Source organism: Fundulus heteroclitus, chromosome 17 (genome assembly GCF_011125445.2).
Source record: "Fundulus heteroclitus isolate FHET01 chromosome 17, MU-UCD_Fhet_4.1, whole genome shotgun sequence".
In the NCBI taxonomy this organism is placed as follows: Eukaryota; Metazoa; Chordata; class Actinopteri; order Cyprinodontiformes; family Fundulidae; genus Fundulus; species Fundulus heteroclitus.
In genome coordinates, this window is record NC_046377.1 from 4,691,400 (window position 1) to 4,702,148 (window position 10,749).

Genomic DNA, 10,749 nt, shown 5'->3' on the forward strand with positions numbered 1-10,749 from the left:
CACACACACACACACACACACACATTCGGAGGAATTGCTAATCCTCTGCGGATGAGAAGATTTTGACATCGCAAGAAAATAACTTGCTGTTTGTGTTCGCAGCCTCCTTCTTTCCACCTCAGGTCACGACGCCGAGCGCAGACGGAATCAGACTGACGCGGAGAGGTTGGCACGGAAAAATAACCCCAGCCAGTTTGGGGTCCCGTCTTACCTGCTTCAGGAGGCCGTGGCGTCTTTGCTGAAGGACCTCTGTGTGTGGAAATGAAAGGAGGAGGTTATGGAGACAAACACACACACATACACACAGGTACATGTGTGCACACGCAAACACAACACACTTCAAATGGCCTTCAAGAGTCCTGCATTCCACATTTAATTGGAAGCAACAAAATAAAAAAAAAATAAAAATCACCATGCAGCACCTTCCAAAGTAAACTTCTCCCAACAGCAAGCCAGCCAACCACACGGGGAGGTCAGGTCTCAGGAGCCCCGCCCTCCAGGAATAGGCACAGATAAGCTATTGTTGGTAATGGAACAGTGGTTTTACACACACACAAACACACACACACACACACACACACACAGATCTCATTTATCTCAATCACGACATCTTGTTTAAAAAACGAATGAAAGACAAATTTAGTTTTTCATTTTCACACATTAACTGCATCTGAGGTTTGTATACCTGTAGGAGAAAGTTGATGACTTTATCTATGCACATTTGACTGCTATATATTTCAAGAAGAAGGCAAATATATTAATATTATGAATCTATATCTTATTTCTTTATCTATATCTGGACAGAATAAGCTACAAATCAACACAATTATTTCATTAACATTAATTATCCCATTAGTATTGGTATGTATGTCTCCCATGTAGTAGTTGAATCAAATGTGTGCAGTAAACTAGAAAGTGATAATAAAATATATATTAAATCATGATCATTAATAATTATATATATATATATATATATATATATATATATATATATATATATATATATATATATATATATATATATACACACACACACATATATAATTATAACATATTATACAAAATGGTGTGAAAAAATAAGAATGAAAATGTGACTTTTATTTTCCACAGAAATGAAGACAAATTGACGCCTGTTGCTGTTTGAGTCGGGCTGCCACATTTTCCCATAATTTAGGGTATTTGTTTTTGTTGCGGCCCTCGTAATGTTTTAAAGCGTGATTTAAACTCTCACGCTCTGAAATAAATAAACGTGTCTGAATCCAATCTGGATTAAAACATTAGAACTGTAAGCATTTATCCCCCCAAAATCCACTGCTGAATTTTTAAGAGGATGTGAGCTCGGGTTTTTATTTAACACATCCGCGCGCACACACACACACACACACGCTTACACACGCGTGTGCACACACAAACACACGCACACAGGGGAGGGGACATCTGTGCTGAACGCTGACCAAAATCCGTGGTGACTTTGCTCACAATACAATTTTGTTGGGAGTGTTAGAATTTGTTTCAAGTTGATGGCACAGCCTCCATTTTGAGTTGACTTTGATATCATTCTGCGAACAGTGAAATGTCTGGATAAGTGTTGCGTTTAGGCCAGCCATCTGTACCATCTCCAACTCCAAAGCAGTTTAGAGGCAGAGAATTAAAGAAGGAGAGGTGTGTGAGGGTGGGGGATTGGTGGTGGGGTGGTACACTTTCAGTGGTCCACTGCTGGCATCTACTGGAGAAGGAGTGAAATCCACGAGGGGAGGCGAGCCTGTGGGCCCTCGCTCAGAGTCTCACTGAGGCATCTTTCTTCCAACTCCGGAGATGAGGCGCCACAGATAACAGCGTTAATATACCAGAGACGTGACTTACACTAACTCGGATATGGGATGGTACAAAAAAATGTCATTCACAGCACCTATACAGCAACTGATATTATTCAAAGCGTTGTTAGAAATACCCACGCCTCAATTATTTTGGATTTAAGAACATCTCACATTGTCTTTATTTGCTCAAGTAAAAGAAAAACTGGACATAACAAACTTTAACTTATTGGTTAAATGTGAAAAGTTAAAAATGCTTCAAACTAATAGCAATTGTTTGAAAAATCTATTTAAAGTGATGATAAATTGGTCCGGCTGCAGATATTTAACGATACTGCAAGTTTCACTTCAAGACCGACACCAATCAAAGGCATGCCTCTGAAATGAAGATGAAATTAATTGCTCTCCTATTGGTCAACCATTTAGACAGCTGAGTTTTGATCCAAAAGTTATATACATATACCAGATGAGAGCCACATCTGTAAAATCAAAAACTCTGCAAAGAGTGCCATCATGAAGCAGGCTACAAAATCTAGAAAAGGCAACATATCATGCCACTGATCTAAAAAAAAAAAAACAGAAGAAAGGCAAACTCAAAAACATTTCTACTTGCCTCAGTTAAGGTCAGTGTTTGTGATTCAACAACAAGAAAGAGACTGAGCAAAAACTGCATCCATTGGAGAGCTCTAAGGCTGAAACAACTTCTGACCAAAAACAGCCCAAAGCCTCGTCTCACATCTCTCAAAAAACATCTTAACACAGTGGAGGACCAAAACACATTTACACCCAAGCAAAGATGGCCATCTATTTCAGACAAAAGTACTATTTTAGAATCACTTGGTGTTTGTCCATTTGCATGTTGACCAACAGACTTTCAGAAAAGGAGTGCACAAATATGCCCTGCTTTGCTAAAAGAATAAAAATAAAATGTAGACATGAGCAAGACTCTAAGTGTGCATTTGAAAACATCTTATCGGATGCACTTCAGCCAAAGCGGAAGTGCGTCAGTGTTTGCCATGGTAAGTGCTGTCCGAATAGTGCAGTCAGTAAAGAAGGAGATAGGAGAAGGAGCCTGTTTGCTTCCTATCATAGTTCCTTTAGCATAGGAACATCACGATGTCTCTTACCAGCGCTAAGGAGCTATAAGGAATCCAACAACCCTTTGCGTGACGTGACGTATCAGCACAGCCCACCTCACGGAAATTAACGAAAATGTCCAGAGACGAAGAGATTTCACACTTTGTAGTTCTTTTTCAGAAGACTTTAGGCCCTGATCTTACTAGAATCATCCATGTGCATTTCTATCGCATAATGACGTATAAGTTAAAGGCTGTCTGAAATTAGCACAGGAGTGCGAAGCTCCTTTCCTCCCCACGATAGAGTTTTAAGTGTTGACCTCATGAAAGGTCAAGGGGCAGGAGCTATAGTTGTTGTCTTCTTCTTCACATATTTGCTGTTGCCTTTTGGTTGTGGTCACAATTTACAAATCAACCCAAAGAAGAGTCTTCTCAATACTGCCACCTTGTGGTTGCGGGAATATTACAGTCAGGTGGCAAAACAAAAGCAACATATGACTCAAATTAATTTTTTGTTTGGACTCATCGAAATGAGAATTTGAGCCCTTGGCAAATTGTTGTCACCTCCACACAGCAGGCCACTTCTTGGATTGTGTGGAGCTGGGGGAGCTGGCGAGAAGTTACCCATGTAGGTCAGGTACACACATACTCCATGAAGTTAGAATTATCTGCTGTAAGGCAACAACGGTACCAACTTCCCCACTGAGACAAGCCGAAAGCACTCAAGCTGAAGTCTAAGGTAAAGGTATATGGCACATTTCTAACCATGGAAGAAAGAATCATACTCCCCAGGGTCAGAAGGCTCCGCCTCTGTTGCAGGTCCTGACTCGTCCAACAGGTTACTGACCCTCATCCTAAAAACACCCTGATGGTTGAGAAGAAAATGTTGTCCATGTACATCTATGAAGAGATCTGTGATCATCCCTTAAAACCTTAGACAGCTTGAGCTGTTTGTTGAGGAAGGGCGGACCAAAATACCTGCTGGCACATGCACGGCATATCTCAGTGTGTACTACAGAGATTGCTTGGCAGTGATTGCTGCAAAAAGGTTCCTTCTGCAAAGTCTTCAGGTAATGTTACCATCTTTGCTGACTGTGGTACTTCCATTCATTTAATTCCATGACATATTCAACAGACACTGAAAGCAAAGCTGGATTTTGTGTCAAGTATGGGGGAAAAAACTAAACGGTCGCCATTAAACCTTTGTCAATTTGTTCTTTGCAGAATGGTACTGACAAATCGCTGAACTAGACTACCTTTGCTAAGCTATGTACAGCATACCACTGCAATCTTTTCCACATTCTGTCACGTTACAACCATCAACCTCAAGGGTTGCTCTGGACTGCATTTCAGGGTATCAGAGTGAAAGGAAGGGGGGGGGGGGGCAGAATGCAAAATGAAGGCCAAGATTTTTTCTTTGTGAACCCTATTTAACAGCATGCATCCCTTTCCCTTCCATTTCACAGTCACGAGCTACTTTATGTTGGTCGGTCACCAAAAAATTCTGTGTTTGCAGCATAACAAAATACAGAAGAACCTTTATATTGTTCAGCTGCAAAAGAACTTGAGTGAAAAACCTCAAACTTTTATTGCTTCTCCTTCATCATTTTTATGTGTTTGCGCTGCTCACGTCCATGTGTGACTTGGGAAATCACTCCTCGCCGGGTAGGAAGCAAAGACGGACGAGAGAATAAACGTCTTCTTGTACAAAGGACAATTCTTATCTAATTCTTGTAATTGTTGCCTCATAATGTGACACATTCATACCAGCGTGATGCATTCAGCTCGCAGTCTGCTCGGGATGCAGCGGATTGAGTCGGAGGGTTCATCAGTTACAATGAGGAACAATGAAAGCCCCGGATCTGTTTCAGAAACGTCGCTCCTTATGATGCGGAGCTTGTCGGAGAACATGAAGGAACAATGCGCCGCTCTGAGATACACCAGCGAGCTCCACAATGAGATTGTGTGTTGTTGATAATATTGAAAGTGAGGCAGAAGGAGGCCCCAACCAAACTCTAGACAAAGGGGATTGTCTTGATTATTTGTCGGCGATGGCTCCGAGGATAAGAATGATTGAGATTAAGGCCTGCTGAGAAAAAAAAAAAAAAAAAAAGGGAAGAGGGGGCGAGGAGTAGTAGAGAATGGGTATGAGTAGACTGGAGTAGCGCTCTGTGATAACTGCCAGCCAACAGCCTGTTTGATCCTGAGGGATGGCACAGAGGATGTAAGGCGTTTGAAGCTGACAATCCCTTTGTGATGATAACACATGTTTTTTAGCGCGCTCGCTGATCCTCCCTCTCCCATTGTATTACGGGCAGCAGACGCCAGCTGCCTGGGCATTGTAGCGCTGCCGCTAATCTGAGACAATATCTTTAGGCCCGGCGCGGTTCTAAAGCAGCTGTCGGCATTGTGGGAAGCACTTCTAATCTGCTTCAGTATCTTTAGCCCCTCGTTTAGCTCTTTGATCCTCTCCCATTATGCCTCTCTCGCCGTTCCCAACGAGCGATTGAGCCTGGCAAAGCTGTGCTGGAATGTGGGGATCGACGGCGAGGAAGGAAAGAGAGGGAAAAACCGCACGGCGCTCAAAGGCTCCGTCTGCAAACAGATGTCTCGCGCTGCGCTTCCGCGACGCTTTTACAGCTGTCACCGAGGGGAGACGGCGGAGACGGTAGAGACGAGACGTGTTCCTTTTATTCTCTGGGCTTTCATCCAGAGGTTTGGCTCTAAATCAAGAGTTTGATTCCCTAATAGAATCGTTGAGGGTTTTTGAAGTGGGGCTGTGTTGGTGGAGCGCTGTGGTAAACAGAGTTTGCAATGTTTTTGCTTTTCATCAACATACTTTAATATTTCAGAACCTGTCTGACAACATGAAGTAGACTAGAAGAACAGATGTGAAACAGTCACTGACGTCTATGAGTCTGGAAAGGAGTTATAAAAGGATTTCTATTGTTCCGGGACTCCGGCGAAGTACCTTGATTTTCACCCACAAACCGAAACGCATTGGTGAAAGAATAACGTTTTTTTTGCAATATTTCAAGTGTTGCTGGACTCTCCACTTCACCAGCTCTTTGACCTTCTCCATGCACCTTGGAAGGCTGTAAATTTGAGAGTTTTAATCAAAAATCACTGTAGACCAAGACGAATGGCATAGCTTGTCTCACATTTGCCGAGAATATAAAATCTTGATGATCCTATAGACCAGGGGTTCCCAAACTTTTCAGCCTGCAACCCCCAAAATAACAGTGCCAGAGACTTAGCAGGTGGGATTTTTGTCTTATTTGGGAGGAGAAATTATGAGAATAAAGTTGTGAAATTATGAGAATAAAGTAGTATTTTTTATAAGAAATCTTATAAAAAAAACCTATGTTAAAATTAGTAATGTTGAGCATCTTGTAAAGTTATACTTTGGTATCAGTTTTGCAAATCAGGAAACTATACTAACTATATTTTCAGCACTTCAGCATCAAATTATCTGTGTGTGTCCGTCCGTCCGTCCGTCTTCTTCCGCTTATCCGGGGTCGGGTCGCGGGGGTAGCAGCTTCAGTAGGGAGGCCCAGACGTCCCTCTCCCCGGCCACTTGGGCCAGCTCCTCAGGAGGAATCCCGAGGCGTTCCCAGGCCAGCCGGGAGACATAGTCCCTCCAGCATGTCCTGGGTCTTCCCCTGGGCCTCCTCCCGGTGGGACGTGCCCGGAACACCTCACCAGGGAGGTGTCTAGGAGGCATCCTGACCAGATGCCCGAGCCACCTCAACTGGCTCCTCTGGACGTGGAGGAGCAGCGGCTCTACTCTGAGTCCTCCCCGGATGACTGAGCTCCTCACCCTATCTCTAAGGGAGAGCCCAGACACACTATGGAGAAAACTCATTTCAGCCGCTTGTATCCGGGATCTCGTTCTTTCGGTCACGACCCAAAGCTCGTGACCATAGATGAGGGTAGGAACGTAGATCGACCGGTAAATCCAGAGCTTCGCCTTTTGGCTCAGCTCTCTCTTCACCACAACGGATCGGTACAGCGCCCGCTTCACAGCAGACGCTGCACCAATCCGCCCGTCGATCTCCCGCTCCATCTTCCCCTCATTCGTGAACAAGACCCCAAGATACTTGAACTCCTCCACTAGGGGCAGCACATCCTCCCCAACCCGGAGAAGGCACTCTACCCTTTTCCAGTTCAAGACCATGGTCTCGGATTTGGAGGCACTGATTTTCATCCCGGCCGCTTCGCACTCGGCTGCGAACCGCTCCAGTGAGAGCTGTAGATCACGCCCTGATGAAGCCAATAGGACCACGTCATCCGCGAATAGCAGAGACGCAATCCTAAGGCCACCAAAACGGATCCCCTCAACACCTTGGCTGCGCCTAGAAATTCTGTCCATAAAAGTTATGAACAGAATTGGTGACAAAGGGCAACCTTGGCGGAGTCCAACTCTCACCGGAAACTGTGTGTGTGTGTGTGTGTGTGTGTGTGTGTGTGTGTGTGTGTGTGTGTGTGTGTGTGTGTGTGTGTGTGTGTGTGTGTGTGTGTGTGTGTGTGTCAAATTATCTCAACTTTGGGAACCCCTGCTCTAGACTACGGACCGACGAGACAAAAATGGAACCTTTTGAAAGATGTGTGTCCATTTATATCAGGTGTTAAACTACATACATTTTTTTTTTTAAATGGTGATGGCAGAGATTGCTTTGCCGCATCAGAACCTGGACGACGTGCCTTCACTGAAAGTATGAATTTTGTTTTCTCTTTAGTAGAAATCCCTGAAGGAGAATGTTTTGATCAGAATGTTTCCCACACACCCTTGGACAATGATCTAAAACACACCAGCAAGTCCACCTCTCTATTTGAAAAATAAAATAAAAATCTAAATGGAGGTTTAGGTGCCTGCAAAGTTTGGACTTAAATTCTATTAAAATGCTTTGGCATGATCTGAAACAGGTCATTCGTGCTTGAAAACCCCCTAATTTGGCTGCGATAGAACTATTCTGCAAACAAGAGTGAGCCATAACTCCTCCACAGCAAAGTAAAAGACACAAAGCCAGTTATCTCATATGCCCGATACTAGTTATTCCTGCCAAGGGTAGTACATCCAGTGATTAGATTTAGGGCGTAATTTCTTTTCACATTGGGTCAGATGGGTATGGACAGCTTTTTTTTCCCACACAAAGTGAAATCATAATTAAACTGAAGCTATTTTATTTATTAAGGATCAATTATAATTTATTGATCTGAATAATCTAAGATTAGCAGAAAATCAACAACAAAAATCTATAAATAGATAGATAGATAGATAGATAGATAGATAGATAGATAGATAGATAGATAGATAGATAGATAGATAGATAGATAGATAGATAGATAGATAGATAGATAGATGTGCAGACATATAAACTAGTGTACAATCAAATAAGAAAGCAATTTAAAAAGGTTTCCCCACCTTTGAAGCATCAGCAAATGTGTCTGGCATTAAAATGTATTTCTTTAAAAGGAGCTAATCATTGAGAGACTCATTGAAAGAGCCCATTAGAATATATGATTTTATGTTTTCCAACACTGGGTAAGTAAAGTAAAATAACCCTGAGTGGGGTCCAAGATCCCAGAAAGATAGGAAACAACTTGCTGTCTTTGAACACCTTAAAGTCAGCAAGCCACTGAGGATGCTAAAAAAGATTGGGAAGGTGTCATGGAGGTGTGTCTGTGCATGCATCATTGTGCGCATCAGTCGGGGGTGTTAGCAATCTGCAGTGAGCTGAGAGGAAACAAGCTGCACACAATTAACAGAAACATAAATACCTCAGCGTGCTTAAGCAAGCCATTAATCAGATATAAATAGAGTGAAGGAGGCCTTTGTGATTAACGAGGTGAGACTCGCTGCTAATTACTGTTTCCCTCTCTTTGGGTAATTAGGTCGCCGCCTTAGTGAGGATGACTGAAACTGTACTGACCCCCCCACACCCACCCACCCCACCATACTCCTGCGCTACTGTCTGCTCGTCTGTGGCTGTGGAGGAATGTTGTCACGAGCCGTTGTGAGTTTTCGTCCGGGTCTCATTTACTCCTCCCACCCTTTTAGGCAGTGTTTAGTTGGTAAGTGAAGGAATCAGAGATAGCTACCTTGGCATGATCAAACTGAACTTAGAATTTGCAGGTGTGGAGTCTGAAAATGTTGCCCATTCTTCTTGGCTAAACAAATCAAGTTCAGTCACAGTGGACTGAAAGGGTTTCTACTACATCTCCTTTCGCCGCATCTGGATTTATGTGACGGTTTGTGAAACAGCAGAACGCTTTCGTCTGTGAGAGGCTGCAAGGTTCTGGGTTTGAATTCCACAGATTGAGCAAGACAATTAGCCACAGAATGCTCCCGGGTGGCAGCCCATTGCTCCCTAATGGTGGGTTAAATGCAGAGGGTGGATTTTATTGAAAATGAAGTTGCAATGACAAGTAAAGATAATAGGGGGAAGGAAAGCATCCCCACAGCATGATGCTGCCACCCCTATGTTTCACAATGGAGATCCACAGTGTTCCTTTTATGTTTAGTTGGATTCTTTATGTGGGTCAAAACCCACATTCTTGGTCAGACCTGATGAGAGCGACTCCTTCCGAATGTTTGCCGTAAGTCCTTCATGGTAAGTGGGAAACGACAAATGCGACGTTTCCTTCTACAATGTCTTTCTAGCCTTCTTCCCATAAAGGCCAGACTTGAGCTGAGAACCTCTGCAGCTCCTCCGCCATCAGCTTAAGTAGTCGACTTTGCCTCGGTAGATTCACACCTGGGCCGTAGTGTTTCTGTTTTCAAACAATAGATTGAATAGTGCCCGGGGTACTCCAGCACCAAGAGCGCCGTTCAATCCACGTCAACACGAGGAGAACAAGGCAAAACATTACACAGAAGCAACATTGCTGAACGCTGCACGGCAAACCTCTAAATGTACTCTTCCCTGTATTGATGGACGACTTGGACCGCACACCGTTTGGACCATGAAGATGTTGGCGATGTGCTGTTGAACCTAAACGAAACGCAGCGGGAACGATCTCTGTCCGCCTGCCTGAATCATACACAACACACGCAGCATCCACCTTGCGGAGATTTTGCTTTATGAGCTCTCTGAGGTGACACTCCTGATGGATGCTAATAGCAGCCGCGTCAGCACCTGCCTCCTCGCAGGCCCCAGCCTCCCACCACCGCCGGGCTCACTTCGCCGCTTCCTGTCACACACTTCGGGCCGTTGGTGATTTACAAACTTAATCCATTACTACACACTTACACTAATTGTCTTCGGTGGGAAGTGGCTGCTGTGACCTTTTTATTGGAAATGAAAATAAGTGGAGGCGCGGAACAGGCGATATTGGATTCTGTTGTTAATTAATGTGTGTATTATCTGGGTGGATGAAGCCGGGGGGAGGAGGTATAATTGAATTACAGTCAGTGAGTTGGATAATGCACTGTTGTAATTGTTCCACTGTATAAGACGTTGCTCATGTTAGGAAGATGAAGGGTGGGTTTGATCCGCTTTGAGAAAATAGTGGAAGTTATTTGTTTGGTTTGGGGATGTGAGGCATGAATTTAACTAAAAATAACAAATTAATGTCCTGCAGTCTTGCAGTGCAGCTTTATTTGTCTTACTGCATTGAGTTCAACTCATTACATTTAACCAAATTTAGCTGGAAAGCTAAAACCGTGAGCACAGGTAGGTTGAGCAGCAGTCTAAGACCTTCTCAGCAGGATCTTTAAACATTTCCAGCAGAATATCAAATGGTTTCATTTTAAATACGCGGCTATATGTATGCATATATATCAGTTTGCAATAATATCAAACGCTAAATGAGATTAGTTCGTGTGTTTCCGAACACGTGAGCATTACGGTCGTTTT